The sequence below is a fragment of the Mirounga leonina genome, unplaced genomic scaffold, assembly GCF_011800145.1.
Source record: "Mirounga leonina isolate KUSES-001 unplaced genomic scaffold, KU_Mleo_1.0 Mir_170, whole genome shotgun sequence".
Taxonomy (NCBI): Eukaryota; Metazoa; Chordata; class Mammalia; order Carnivora; family Phocidae; genus Mirounga; species Mirounga leonina.
This window is the reverse complement of record NW_023270433.1, coordinates 6,379,413-6,394,089: the sequence shown is the minus strand read 5'-3', so window position 1 is coordinate 6,394,089 and position 14,677 is coordinate 6,379,413.

The following is a 14,677-nucleotide window of genomic DNA, read 5'->3' as shown; positions in this document are numbered from 1 at the left end:
ATTCTATATTTTCAAAATGTTAAGTAGAGAGAGACATGAAGACATAAAAAAAAGATCCAAATTGAACCTTGATGAGTTGAAACTTACAGTGTCTGAGATGAAAGATACATGGAATGGGATTCATGGCAGATTAGATAAGACAGAAGAAAAGATTAGTGAGCTTGAAGGCATAGCAGTAAAAAACTATCCAAAATGAAACAGAAAAAAAAGATTATTTTTAATGGAAAGAGCATCAGTGAGCTGTAGGACATTTCCAAATAGTCTGATATATGGGTAACTGGAGTCCCAGAGGAAGGGAGAAAGAGAACAGAAAACATATGGGAAGAAATAATGGCTGAAATTTTTCCAAACTTAATAAAATGTGTATCCAAGAAGCTCAGTGAACCCCAAGCACAGGCACTTGGTGACTGACTGCACGTGGAGGGTGAGGAGGAAGACTCGGGCAAGGGTGATGTCCCAGTTTCCTGCCTGGGTGGGAAGGCCCTGTGTGGGCTGTGGGGACAGAGGGGCAGCAGACATGATGGATCTGGTGTTGAAAAGGCGAAGAAGTGGGGCTGGAAGTCCAGGAGGTCATGGCCGAGGGGGGCACTGCCAGGGAGGGCTGGGGGTCAGAGGCAGAGCCCAGGACACACCCTCAGTTCATCAAAAGGGAAAGCAAGGAGAGCCAGCTGGGCAGACGGGACACGCAGAAAGAGCACAGGGAAACCAAAGGGGTGCAGTTTCCGGGTGAAGCGGTCACCATGAGAGATTGGCCTAAGGTGGCAATGCCATCACTCACAGGTGAAGTCTGGTGAGGCTGGTTTGGGTTCCTGCAGGTCCTGGGCTGGCCCGAGGGCAGGACTGTCCCATGATATTGCACAGGAAGTGATAGACATGGGGAGTCCCAGGGAGGGGTGGGACCTGAAGGACAGAGGGGTCTGGAAGAGAGGAGAGAGAGGGCTAGCTGGGCAGGAGGTGGGGATGACTGAGTTTCCAACTTCAGAGCTGCAGCCACGCAAGCAGTGACCATGTCGGGGCAGACCACCATGCCGGGACAAGTGGCAGTCCCTGGGAAAGACGGGAGAGGGGAAAGGAAAGGCCAGCATGTTGGCCACGGGGTCCTTATGGTGCCCTGGAGGGACAGTCTGAGCGGGGAAAGGAGGCCCCTGGGAGGCCCCAACATCTTCTTTTTTTTTTTTTTTTCTTAAAGATTTTATTTATTTATTTGAGAGAGAGAGAATGAGAGACAGAGAGCATGAGAGGGAGGAAGGCCAGAGGGAGAAGCAGACCCCCCGCCGAGCAGGGAGCCCGATGCGGGACTCGATCCCGGGACTCCAGGATCATGACCTGAGCCGAATGCAGTCGCTTAACCAACTGAGCCACCCAGGCACCCGGCCCCAACATCTTCTAAGGATGAAGAGTTGTACCCGGGGTGAGTAGTGACCCCAAGGGACAGAGGTGCAGGAACCACAAAGAGGGTGAGCGAACTGGGGCCGGCTGGGGGTTTGTGTGCACAGAGAGGCAAGCTGTGCTGGGTGGAGGGGCATCACAGACTTAGGTTAGGGATCAGGGTGAACAGGGGTGGGGTGGGGGGGCAGGGAGAGGGAGGGAGGGAGAGGGCGCGTCCTGATTTTCTGCACTCAGGCTCTATTATTGCTACCCGACCTGAGGAAGGTGATTTGTGCATCTTTTTTTTTTTTTTTTTAAGATTTTATTTATTTGACAGAGAGAGACACAGCGAGAGAGGGAACACAAGCAGGGGGAGTGGGAGAGGGAGAAGCAGCCTCCCCGCTGAGCAGGGAGCCCGATGCGGGACTCGATCCCGGGACTCCAGGATCATGACCTGAGCTGAAGGCAGTCGCTTAACCAACTGAGCCACCCAGGCGCCCTGATTTGTGCATCTTGCCTTTGTAGGAGGAGAGCCCCAGCCCAGCCCCGGTCTGGGCCTTGAAGCCAGGGCTGCAGGGTGGAGAGAAAGTTGAGAGGAGCCAGGCCCCACAGCCTGGCCCCTGGAGCCCCGTGCCCCGAGCAGAGGCTGGCATGCAGGTGTAGGAGGCCCAAGCAGGCGGCCGCTGGTCTCTGTAAGCTCAGAGGCTCACCAGAGCATCTCCTGGCAAGGGGCCTTGGGAGGGGGGGAGCCCTCAGCCTGCTCATCAAGGCCACCTGCTGTCTCCTGCCCCCCACCAGCCCTGGAGGCCATTCCCCTGGATCCCAGCTGGGTGCAGAGGGCAGCCAGGCGGTCCTGGCCGGCTTCGGCCTCCCTCTCCAGCACCCTCTACCAGGCAAGGAGAAGCCAAGCCCGGCCCTGCTCTCTCTGTCCCCTCGCGCTCTGCTGAAGCACCAAAAAGCACCCGCCTCCCGGAGTGTGGGATGACCCGCGTGTATGCTCCGCATGTGCAAGGAGGCAGACGCAGACCCAGGCGCGAACGTAAGCAGCCTCAGAAATGTGCGTGTACTGGGGAGCAGCTACTTGGGCACGTGTGCATATGCGTGCAGAGGAATTACACACGTTCGTATGCAAGCGCGGAGGGAACGAAGCACAGAGGTGGGTACGTACAGCCCGTGCACCTGCCCACCGTGCGTGCCAGCGTGCACACGCGGTGCACCAGCATGCAGACGTATATCGGCTGCACCAGCACAAACAGCCATTTCATACACACCCATGCGACTCCAGGGACCCACAGAGGTCTCCATTCTGTGCGCTTCCAAGCATTCACAGGGAGGTTCACCCGCACACACAGGTGTGCACTGAAACCCAAGTACAAACAGATACCCACAGGCACACGGAAGGCACACATACGAACACGCTCGAAGATGCACACACACATAAGCGCATACGTGCGTAGGGGCCGGAACACAGTTATTCGTGCATATTCGGAGCTACTCACACTTACCCATATGTACACGCAGACTCAGCAATCAATGCACACATGCGCAGTCATGCCCATGTACACAGTGCCCAGATCCTTAGACACGTACACGGCTGTACCTGCAGACACGCACGCTTATGAAAGCCTTCCCGAAGGCACTCTCACACATTCCTATGGATCTGTAGACACAGATGCACATTTGCACACTACACCGGCCAAGGCTTCCAGGAGCCTGCTGGGCCAGGTCATGTTTGACTTCATCTTCCTCTCCCCTCCCTTGCTCCCCGTCCTTCCCCACTTGCACTCGCCTGCACCCCTCACATGGACTGATGGCAGATGTAGTCAGATACTGGCAGAGGGGCAAAACGTAGGGCAGGAGGGAAAGGGGTCATAGAAAACACGTGGCCTTGAGGCCGGGTAGGCAGGTCTTGTTTCAAATCTTGGCTCTATCTTAGTACTGGGGGACCTGGCCAGGTTGCTGGCTTTTTCTATGCCTCAGTTTTCTTTTCTTTCTTTTTCTTTAAAAAGATTTTATTTATTTGGGAGCATCTGGGTGGCTCAGTCGTTAAGCGGCTGCCTTGGGCTCAGGTCATGATCCCAGGGGCCTGGGATCGAGCCCCGCATCAGGCTCCCTGCTCGGCGGGAAGCCTGCTTCTCCCTCTTCCACTCCCCCTGCTTGTGTTCCTTCTCTCACTGTGTCTCTCTCTGTCAAATAAATAAATAAAGATTTTATTTATTTATTTGACAGAGAGGGAAAGTAAGTGAGGAAGCGTGCTCAACCAGGAGGGAGGGGCAAAGGCAGAGGGAGAAGCAGGTACCCAGCTGAGCAGGGAGCTCCACAGGGGGCTCGAACCCAGGACCCTGGGATCATGACCTGAGTCGAAGGCAGATGCTTAACCAGCTGAGTCACCCAGATGCCCCTGTGCCTGTTTTCTTACCTGGCTAGGGGGAAGATGGTTTTGATGCTTAGGTATCACTGTTTGTCCTCTCTCGGTGGTCCCTCTAGCATGAGCAAATCTGTGGTCCTGGGAATCTGAGAGGCTGCAGGGTGGGCTCTTCAGGGAAGCTGGCGTAGGGTCCTCACCCATACGCACAAACCTGCGCTCCCTCTGGACCCATAGGCAGGTCATAGGGTGAGGACTTAGTTCTCCTGGGAGCTCACGGAAGCACACCCTAGGTGATGTGCTGTATGAATCTACAAAGGAACCCACTTGTATAACCAGCATCCAAATCAAGAAACAGAACATATTCCACTCTCTAGAAGCCAGGGAGAGTTGGTTTTTATTTAAAGCAATCCCAGTCCCCACAGGCCAGAATGTCCATCTGTAGCTTTGTCTTTGTCATCCCTTGTAGCCAGCAAGGGGACACTCGGCTCAGGACCCCTTTGCCCCAGGCCACCCCACCCTCACCTCTTCACATCAGTCAGGGTCCCAGCAGCCCACATGGATAAGAGGCGGGAACCACTAGCCAGCCCCCACCCTCTGGCCCTGTCTCTCTGCATCAGGTCAGGGCTCCTCTGGCCAGCCGAGGGGCCACCACCTTCTCTGTCAGAGGGGAGACCTTGTTCCAGATCTTGAGCACACCTCTGCAGCCCCGTTTTGGAAGCCAGGAAAGCTGAAAGGAAGGAGCACAGAGCCCTTGAATTTCTATACTGCCCCAATCCTTCCATTGAGCCCCTTGTTGATACCGCCCAAGGTCCCACGGCTTGAAGGCAAGACTCGAACACAGGGCCGACCCACTCCAAACCCCATAGCTCCTTTAGCAGTGCAGATCATTACCATTTTACAGATGAGGAAACTGAGGCTCGGAGAGACCAAGAACAGAACCAGGACTCCCATGCAGGATTTTTGAACCTCAGGCTTTCAGTTGTGGGGCCGAACTTGACCCTGGCATTCCCCTGCTCAAAGCCCTTCACTGGGGACAAAGCTCCTTCATAGATCCCCAGACCTCCATGGCCTGACCTTGCCAACCTCACCGTTTTCCCTGCCCACTAGCACACCTGTCTTTCCCAGATTGACCACAAGGTGCCTTTTGGACTCCAGGTATCCATATGCGGCTTTTTCTTGATTTGCTCAATACCCGTCTTGCTCCAAGAGAGCAGGGACAGGGACTGTCTTGCTTTCAGCTGTGCCCACTGTGCCCAACACAGTTCCTGGCACACAGCAGGTGCTCAATGGAGATGGGCTGGAGGGGTGAATGAGGCTGCAGCAGGCAGGCAGGGGAGAGGCGGCAGAGGCAAGGTGGGTGAGCACAAAGGAGCCTTGGGGGCACAAGGTCTAACCCCTCTTTGCAGGAGACCTGGGGAGGGACAGGGACTTGCATAAGGTCACACGCTGGTGAGTGGAGGGTCAGGATTAAAACTCAGAACCTCCGCACCCCCCAGCCTAGTTCTGAGATGGGAGGCCCTTCCGTCTTCACTCCCCTTCCCCTCTCTCTCTCTCCTCTTTCCCTCCTCCCTAGAGGCTGCAGGGCCAAGCTGCCCTAAGACAAAGGGCTGGGGGTCCCAGACCTGACCTTCTTCCCTGACCACACCCCCAGCCCAAGCTCTGGGATATGTCAGCAGCCTACTGAGAAGACCCACCTGGGGTCTCCCCTCTGAGAGCTGGCTTTGTAGAGTCCTGGGGCCACAGATAAAGCGTCTCCCCTCTCTGAGCTTAGTTTTCTCATCTCTAAATTGGGGCTATGACACAGCTCCTAGAGGCATTGGGGAGAAAAGGCGGTATAAGGGCGAAATAAACCCCCAACACGCTCCCCGGGAGCGACAAGCGCAAGCACTTCTCTTGAACCCTCTCATTGTGTCCTCTCGATAAAGCAAGGTGTGGGACCTACCCTGGTTTATAGATGAGGCTCAGAGAGGTCACGCACCTCCCCAGGCAGCAGGGCCCCAAAGCCCGTCTTCTAGGGGCAGGACCGGCTCCCACCCTGGGCACCTGCTGCCCTGTCTCCGCGGGAGCCACCCTGCCCCACCCCCGGCGTCCTTCCTTCCTCGGGGCCAGCTCGCGGGTTCCCCCGAAGCAGGGCCCGCGGCGGGGTGGTCGAGTGATGGGGGGGCCCGGGCAGTTGGAGGGGGCGCCTGTCCACGCGGGCCGGCGTGGGTCGATACTGCGGCGGAATGAATGGGAGAGGAGAGCAGGGCGGCGGGGGGAGGAGGGGAGAGGGGGAGGGTGGCCGGGGGGAGGGGGCAGGAGAGGAGGGAGAGGGCGCCCCCCCCCCGCCGCCCAGCGGCCCGGGCCCGGGTGTGCAGCCGTCAGCGCCGAGCGCGGCCCCGCGGCCCCGCCGAGGGATCGATAACTAATTTCACCGCAGCAGCCGCCCCAGTTTTTTCCCGATAATTGTGCGGCGGCAGCTGCGAGCGAGGCCCCCAGCCCGGCGCGCGGCCCCCGCCCGCGCCCGATCAATGGACACCGCCACCGGGCGGCAGGAAAACTCATTTTTCTCTCCCTCCCCGGCTCCCGGTGGGCGCGGGCTAAGCTCCGCCTCGGGCGGGGGGCTGGGAGGGGCGGGGCGAGGGGGAGTAGGGGCGGGTCCAGGGAGGGGGGCGCGGGCCGGTGCCCGGTCGACTTGGGTTTGGGAAGGAGGCTTCCAGGGAATCCGAGGAAGCCGGGGGTGGGCGTGGGGGTGCCTCAGTTTCTCCACTCTACTGGCAGGGGCGTGGCCGAAGGCCTCGGAGCACGACTGGCCCCGCCCCCTTCGGTTTTTCCGGAGCGGGCGGGCGGGCGATGCCACCCGGGGCTGCTCGGAGGAAGGACCGAGCGCGCAGGCGCCGGGGTCTGGACGTGAGGGTTCGAATCCCGGCTCCAGCGCTTACCACGGTGACCTTGGACTCGTCCTTGCGTTTGGGCCCTTCCTCGCTTTCCCCATCTTCCCAGAGGGGCCCGACAGAGTCCTGGGCACACAGAGCTGTTGATCAGAGGCAATGAGGTGGCGCCCCAGAAGGCGCTCCATAAACGGTGGCTCTCGTTAGCGAGCGAGAGGGGAGATCTTCATCAGTTACCCACTGAGCACCTACTGTGCGCCGGGCCTGTTCTAGGCGTTGGGGACAAAAATCCCTGCCCCTATGGAACTGACGTTCCCGTGAGGGGATGGCCGGTAAATATAATGTATAAGTGAAGTAAACAGTGAGAAGATAGGAAATGCTATGGGGGAAAATAGAGCAGGGCAAGCGGGATAGGGGATGGGAGAGGAGTGCACGCGCAGGGCTCCATTGGGAGAGGCCCCTTTGCAAAGCTCTGAGCTACCAGCTCTGCTGTCGACCTGCTGGCTGCTCAAGGTCGCGGGAAACCTGCAGACTTGGCATTCTCGGAGGAGGGTGGTCAGGAGGAGCGAGAGAAAGAGGAGGGAGAAGGCAGAATATGGAGCGGGGGAGTTAGAGGGGCGTCAGAGAGAGGCCAGAGTGCAGGCAAGAGGGGGGCCAGAGAGAAAGGGGGTGCAGACAGAGGGAGAAGGGAAGATAGAGTTCTGATGGCCAAGGAGTCCTGGAGGGTCTGGGTCAGAAGGGACTCAACTCAGGTCGCTGACCTGCCCCGCTGAGGCTCAGAGAGGGGCAGGGTTCGGCCCCGTGCCATATATAGGTGGGGGACAGAAGTGGGCTCCTGGGTCTTGTCTCCAGACCCTGGAGAAGGGTGAGAGGCCCACGAGGGGAGAGAAGAGAGACTCATGGAGTGGAGGGAGTGGTGTGGGGGGGCAGCCCATAGACTGGGCCAGGAGATGCTGGGGAGTCCTGCCATTCCTCTCGGAGGCCAGCCAGAGCTTCCTTGGAGCTTCACGGGTTGTGTTAGCACAACTTCGGAAGGATTCAGAATGACTGGTTGGGGCTCAGGGAACCCCATCAGCAGACCAGATCCTTCCCCCCGCCCCCACGGCCCGCCCCGGCCCCGCCCCACCCCGCCCGGGGAAAGGCAAACTAGTTACCAAAATCGGACAGAGAAGTCCTAAGGCTTCTTCCCCACAGTGGTAGGTGAGCCAGGCAGGGGTAGGAGCCCATCGCTGCTGGGGGAGTGGGGGTGGGGCATTCTAGGGCTGAGCAAACCTCAGGACTCTCCCCCTGCCTCGGTTTTCTCATCTTGAGTAAGGTCAGGTGGTGTTGAGGCTCTGAGGTTCTGTCGGTCTTTCTTCCCTCCAAATTCCTGGCACACAGAGCTGACAAGGGGTCGAGAACGGTGACTCCGCAGAACTGAAAGGGAGATTGCTAGCAAGCAGACAAGGCTAGCCAAGAAGGGGAGCGCCAGACTGGCCGCCTGGGAATCCGGGGCTAGGCCCCGCCCACCTGTTTGTCCGTCGGTCCATCCACCCACCCACCCAGCATCCAGCACATATTTAGTAAGCACCAACTGTATGTGAAGCACTCTGGAGGAGAGTGGGCATAAGGTCCCCACCTGTCCCAGCCTCTCCCTCTCTCTCCCCATGACCCCCACATTTTCTCTTGGAGTGTTGTCCTAGGAGCACTGGATTGGGAGTCAAGGCTGGACTCGGGCCCCCCTGGTGGCCAAGGCAGGCTCCTTGGGCTCTCTGCACCTTCGTGTTCTGGCCCGCTGGGCACAGAACCCACAGCAGGTCAATGGTGCCGGGTCCCCATTAGCTGGTACACACAGTCCAGGAACAAGCTGTGGACACAGGATTGCCCCCCGGATCCCTTCCACCGCTCCCCTCCCCCATTGGAATTGTGCTTCTCTTCCCTGCAGCTTTAGGTTTGTTAGGTCAGAGGTCCTGGTTACCTGGGCTGGAGGAGGGAGAGGGGGGAAGGGAAACCAGGAAGCCTCGAACAGTGTGGGTCTCATGGAACTCAGAGCGGTGAGTACCTGTTCAGGCGTGGATAACAGACCCCAGATGCAGCAAACTGTCTGCATAACGTCTTGCAGGGTCTGCAGGTAGCCAGCAACTTGGAGGACAGGGACAGAGCTGAGTGCCGCAAGGGGTAGAGAACATCTCTTACGCAGGACTTCAAACCTCTTAATCCAGCCAGGGCGCTGGGTGGACAGCCCTTGCCGGCTTTGGCCAGCTCCAGGCAGCCACAGCCCGATGAGGATGAGGATGAGGATGGGGATGCTTCAGCCTACGAATTTCGTCTCGCTTCCCCCCCGGGGCTTTTCGGATGCCCCGTGTGGGCACCCCTCCCCGCCCCAGGAACCCACTCAGCGGTCACACATGGCCAGCTGCAACACCCTACAGGGCAACCCTTGATCCAGGGGAAACGGAGCCATGGGGTAAAAGCCTCCCCCTTTCTTCTTCAGGCTGATGGGCCTGAGACATACTTCATAAAGAATCTCAGACAATCCCAGGGGACTGGCCACCCAGACTTCCATAATGGTGAGCTCAATAATGTATGTTTGTATCTGCTCTTTCCTGTTTCACTCCCCGCCTCCCCATCCCTCATTCGCTCCTGGGAATATACTTGCCTCCAACCCCCCAGGCCCTTCCTTTAGCCTGCTTTCAGGGGAACTCAGACCAAAACAGGCATTATGGACTGCATTGTGTCCCCCCAAATCCATACGGTGAGGTCTTAACCCCCAGTAGCTCAGAATGTGACTCTCTTTGGACATGCAGTCTTTAAAGAGGAAATTAAGGTTCAATGAGGTCATAAGGGTGGGCCCCAATCCAATATGCCTGGTGTCCTTTAAGAAGAGGAAATTAGGACACAGACACGCACAGAGGAAGGACCATGTGAAGACACTGAGAGAAGGTGTCTGTCTACCCGCCAAGGAGAGAGGCTTCAGAAGAAACCAAACCGGCCCACACCTTGATCTTGCACTTCCAGCCTCCAGAACCATGAGAAAATACATTTCTGTTGTTTAAGCCCCCCAGTGTGGGGTACCCCCAGCCGCCCTGGCAAACTGATACACAGGTATGTTCTGTCATCATCCCAGTTTTACATCCAAAGAAACTGAGGCTTCCAAAGGCAAAGGACTCACCCAGGGTCACATGGCTAGCAAGTGGAAGAGCCCAAATTCAAACAGGGGTCCTGGGAGGCAGAGGGCAAGCCCTTGACACCAGGGATGCTAGGGAACCAAGTGAGACCCTCTGGCCCCGAAATCCTCCCCTCCTCTCCAGAGTTTGAGAAGTCCCTCCCTCCATCTAGGCCCCCCCACCCCCAGACACACATGCTTTGATTGCATTGCCCTTGTAGAGTCCCCTCAAGCTCCCTGCCTCTGGACTTCTGGTTTCACTGCTGGTGCAGTGCTGAGCTTTTCCAGCTCATTCTCTTCCTCCCCTCCTCTGAAGGCTCTTCCTCACCAGCTAGCTCGCTCACAGCACACACACACACACACACACACACACACACACTCAGTGCTCACCTCCTTTTGGCAGCCACTCGGAGGCTCTCTCTACCATCTTTCCTAATGCCTTCTGCAGACTAGCTGCAGAGTGGCTTTGGGGGTGCCCCCCACCGAAGACCACACCCTGTCCCTCCCTGTGTCCCTGACACTCTTGAGCCCCCTCCTGCCTGAGCACCGTGCCAGGAAGTGGACCTGAGGCCCAGAGAAGGGCAGGGCTCTGCCTAAGGATACACAGCAGTGAGTGGTAGGGCTGGGATTCATCCTGGCCAAACCCACAGAATGGAATTTATTCCAAAATGTCATGGCTAACACAGGACCTCCCCTGAGAGCAGGTTGTGGTTTGGGGTAGAGGGCAGGGCTAAGCAGTGCAGCCAGAGGTCACCTCCTCCCTGGCTACCTGCCCCTCTGGAGCTCCATTCCCCGAGGGACAAGTATGAACCTTCACCCAGTCCGCACTCATTCCTCTGTGGCCAACTGCCCCTCAGGCAAAAGGGTGCTCTGCGGAGACCCTCAAAGCCTCCCACTCCAGGGGGAGGGCTATTGGCCATGACCAGCCTTCTGTGAACACCTGCTCTGTGCCAAGCTCTGTTGTGTTATAGCAATGGAAAGGGGAGCCAAGCCAGGCCTGACCCCCCCACCCCAGAGCACTTGGTCTAGTGGTCTAGCCAAGACATGCGTGACTCCCCCATCCCAGAGCACTTGGTCTAGTGGAGAAAACACACCCAATTATCCCACTAGCAGCTATAACTTTCTGATTCGGGGCACCTGGGTGGGTCAGTCCGTTAAGCATCTGCCTTGGGCTCAGGTCATGATCTCAGGGTTCTAGGATCAAGCCCCACATCAGACTTCGTGCTCAGTGGGGAGTCTCACTCCCCCTCTGCCCCTCCCCCTGCTCATGCTCTCTCTCTCAAATAAAAAAATATGTAACTTTATATATAAAAATAAAATAACAAAAATAAATAATAAAAATAATAAATATAATAATATAGAATAATAAAATAATAAATATATATATATAACTTTTTTTTAAAGATTTTATTTGTTTATTTGACAGAGAGATACATAGCGAGAGAGGGAACACAAGCAGGGGGAGTGGGAGAGGGAGAAGCAGGCTCTCCGCCGAGCAGGGAGCCCGATGCGGGACTCGATCCCAGGACCCTGGGATCATGACCTGAGCCGAAGGCAGACGCTTAACGACTGAGCCACCCAGGCGCCCCTATATATAACTTTCTGACTCAACAGATGCTGGGAGGGACGAAGGCAATCAATAACAGGAGTGGCAGATCTGGAGAATGAGCAGCAGTTACCCAAATGAAGAGGGAGGGAACAGCATGTGCCAAGGGCCTGCACAGGGAGGGTCAGAGAAAAGGAGGCCTGTGCCCTAGAGCTGGTGGAAGTTTCTGGAAGAGGCTGAAAGGGCTCCTCAGGGCTGGGCTGTGCAGGGCCCCATGAGCCACATTAAAGGCTCTTGTCGTTATTCAGCAGAGATTTGTGTTTTGAAGACCCCTGCCTCAGCTCTGTGTGATGGAGAATAGGGTCAAAGCACAGAAGCAGGCAGAAAAGCGAGAGAGGCTGGCTTGTGTCCCGGTGAGAGAGGGCTTGGGGAAGTGACAGCGGGCATGAATATTCAAAAAAAAAAAAAGAGAGAGAGAGAGAGACCCAAGACTCAGCACAGTGGCGACACAAACATCCAGTCTGGATTTCAAAGCGGGAGGGACCTCGGAGTTTCCCAGTTTGTGGACACGCAGAGGCCCAGAGAGAGGAGCTGTCTTGCCCCCCCCCCCACCAGCCCCCGCCCCGTGACGCTGCTGGTTCATTCACTGGACAGTTACTGAGCTGAGCACCTACTAGGTGCCAGGCAGTGTGCTAGAGGCTGGGGATAGTACAGAGGTGAACAAGACGGGGCTGTTCTCTCCCAGGGTGCACCAGCCAAAGTGCATGGTCCTGAGGGCTGGGAGGGAGGGAGACGGGGAGGGAGAGATGGGGAAATGATAATGATGATGACAAAATACACTTACTGGGCATTTTCCATTGCCAGACATTGTGTCGAGCCTTCCGTAAACATGATCTCATTAATTGCCACATGGCTGCAAGCAACTGCTGCTGGGCCATTGCACAGATGACAGGATTAAGGGTCAGAGATGTGGAGTGACCTACCTCACGTCCCCAGGGAGGGCCAGGCCAGGCCCTCAACCCACTTCCCGAGGAGCCTGCTCTGGGCCTGACCAGCTCCTCCCCAGGCCCCAGACCTGAGGTTGGGGTGGGGGGAGGCCTGGGGGCACACCGAGGGGGATCCAGAAGTGCCTTCCCCAGGGGGACCCTGGAGGTTTCTGCCCCTTCCCCCATTCAGTGGAGGCTGGCTGGAGGTCAGAGGGGGGTCAGGGAGGAAGGAAGGAGAAGCTGTGGGCTGCAGGCCTCCCCTCCCCGCTCACTCTGCTCTACCCTCCCCCTCCAGCAACAAAGCAACCTCAGTAAGTCCACTCAGCGCAGGGGAGAGATACACACTCTGGCCCCACCCCTGCTCCAGCCCCCCCCAAGGCAAGTCTGAGCCAAATCACGGCCCGCCCCGCCCCCCATCACTAACTGCAGGAACGCATATGTGATCGCAGCTCCTTGCTCACGCATCCAGACATGCGCACTCATTCATTCATTCAATAAAGTGTTCTAAGCACCTGCTCTGGGCTGGACCCTGTGCTGGGTGCTGGCAACAGGGGAGGACGCAGCATTCTGGCTTCCTGCCATGGGGCACACATGGCCTCAGAAGGAAGCAAGATGCTCATGAGCCATTATTGTACAAAATAGTGCTGACACCAGGGGAGCACACAGGAGGGAGGGACCATGTAGTGAAATGGGAGAGACAATCACCCCAGCACGGCTGGCAGTCAGGGAAGGCTACTTGGAGGAGGCGATCGCTTTCCAAGACCCAAAGACTGAACAGGAGCTAGTCAATGAGGAGAAGGGAAATGGGAAACAGACAGAAGGAACAGCGTGACGGGAGGTCTGGACTCCCTTGGGAACATGCCGCCTTGAGGAATGGATAGGAGGCCGGCAGGGTTGGATCTTGGGGCGCACACTGGAGAGTTGGGGGTAAGGCTGAGGGGCTGCCAGAGTGACACTGGGCTGGGTCTTGTAGGCCACGGAGAAGATTTGAACTTCTCCCCTGGGCAGTGAAGGCAGTGAGCAGGGGAGTGAAGGATCAAACGTGAATTTCAGAATGCGTATCCAGGCTGTGTATACACCTGCATGCGCGTTCCCGTACAAGCATGCCTGTGTGTGTGTCCCTGTTCCCAAGTCCCCGCACAGCCAGACACACACAGGGACACACCTGTGTGCCCGGCCCCGCGCGGAGCTCTTCATGAACACCCAGGCTGGCCCTGCAGGGAGATTCTGCCCGGTCTCTGCATTTAACGGAGGACACCGAGGCTTGGAGAGCTGGGGAGATTTGCCCAGAGAAACACATGTTGGCTCAGCAAAGCAGAGACTCCACGCCTGGGCAACCTGTTTCCAGCCTGTGCTCGTGACCCCCAGGCTCCGGTGGCCCCTTGGTGAGGAGAGGTAGCCGGCAGACAACAACCCGGAGAAGCCTCAGTTCAGCTTTGGAAGGACCGGCTGGAGTTCCTCCTGCTCACCTTGCCGGCTCCGCCCGCCCAGCCCGCCAAACAGGCTGGGTTTGTTTTCTGGGGAAACTAGAGATGGAACGTCCCAGACAAGGACCCTAGGATGACCAGGTGGTTCATGAAGCTCCCACTCCTGCCCCTTGGCCCTGTAACCCTTTACAGAGCAGGGTCACTCATATTATTTCTTTTCTTTCTGGAACATCAGAGCTGGCTAAGACCTGGCTAAGCTGGAGGAGATCTGGTCAGGCCCCTCTGTATCAGGTTCCCGTTGCTGTTGTAACAAAGGACCACAGATGCAGTGCTTTAAACAACACAAATTTATTCTCTTACAGTCTGGAGGTCAGAAGTCCCAAAGTCAAGGTGTCGAGAGGCTGTGTTCCTTTCACTCTAGAAGAGAGTCTGTTTCCTTGCTTTTTCTAGCTTCTCGAGGCTGCCCACAGTCCTCGGCTTGTGGCTCCTTCCTCCTTCTTCAAAGCCAGCAGCAAAGCCTCCTCCAATTTCTCTGACTCTGACCTTCCTGTCTCTCTTGGGACCTTGAATACGTGGGCAAGAAGCTGGGTTGGGAGCCTGCGGGGAATCTGTCGGGAGCCTGGCAGGTGGGTGACTTCAAAAGTTCCAGGAGGTGGCCTCCCTGTGTCCTCTTGGATCAGGCCAGTCTCAGTCCTGGAGGCCACAGCCCAGGTCCTGAGGCAGGGACAGGGGAAGGAATCCATATGGAGGGGGCACCTAGTCCATTTAGGGGGCACATGGAGACAAGAGCAAATTCAATCGGGTCCCTTGTTCATTCTACAGCAAATCTGTGCAAGCCAGCACTGCAGAGAGGTAGAGAAATGTCCGCTCTGGAGCCAGAAGGCCTTAGGTTCAAATCCCAGGTCCGCTACTTATCAGCTGGGAGGCCAGGGGCAGCTGATTTGACCCCTCAGTTTCCCCACCTTGA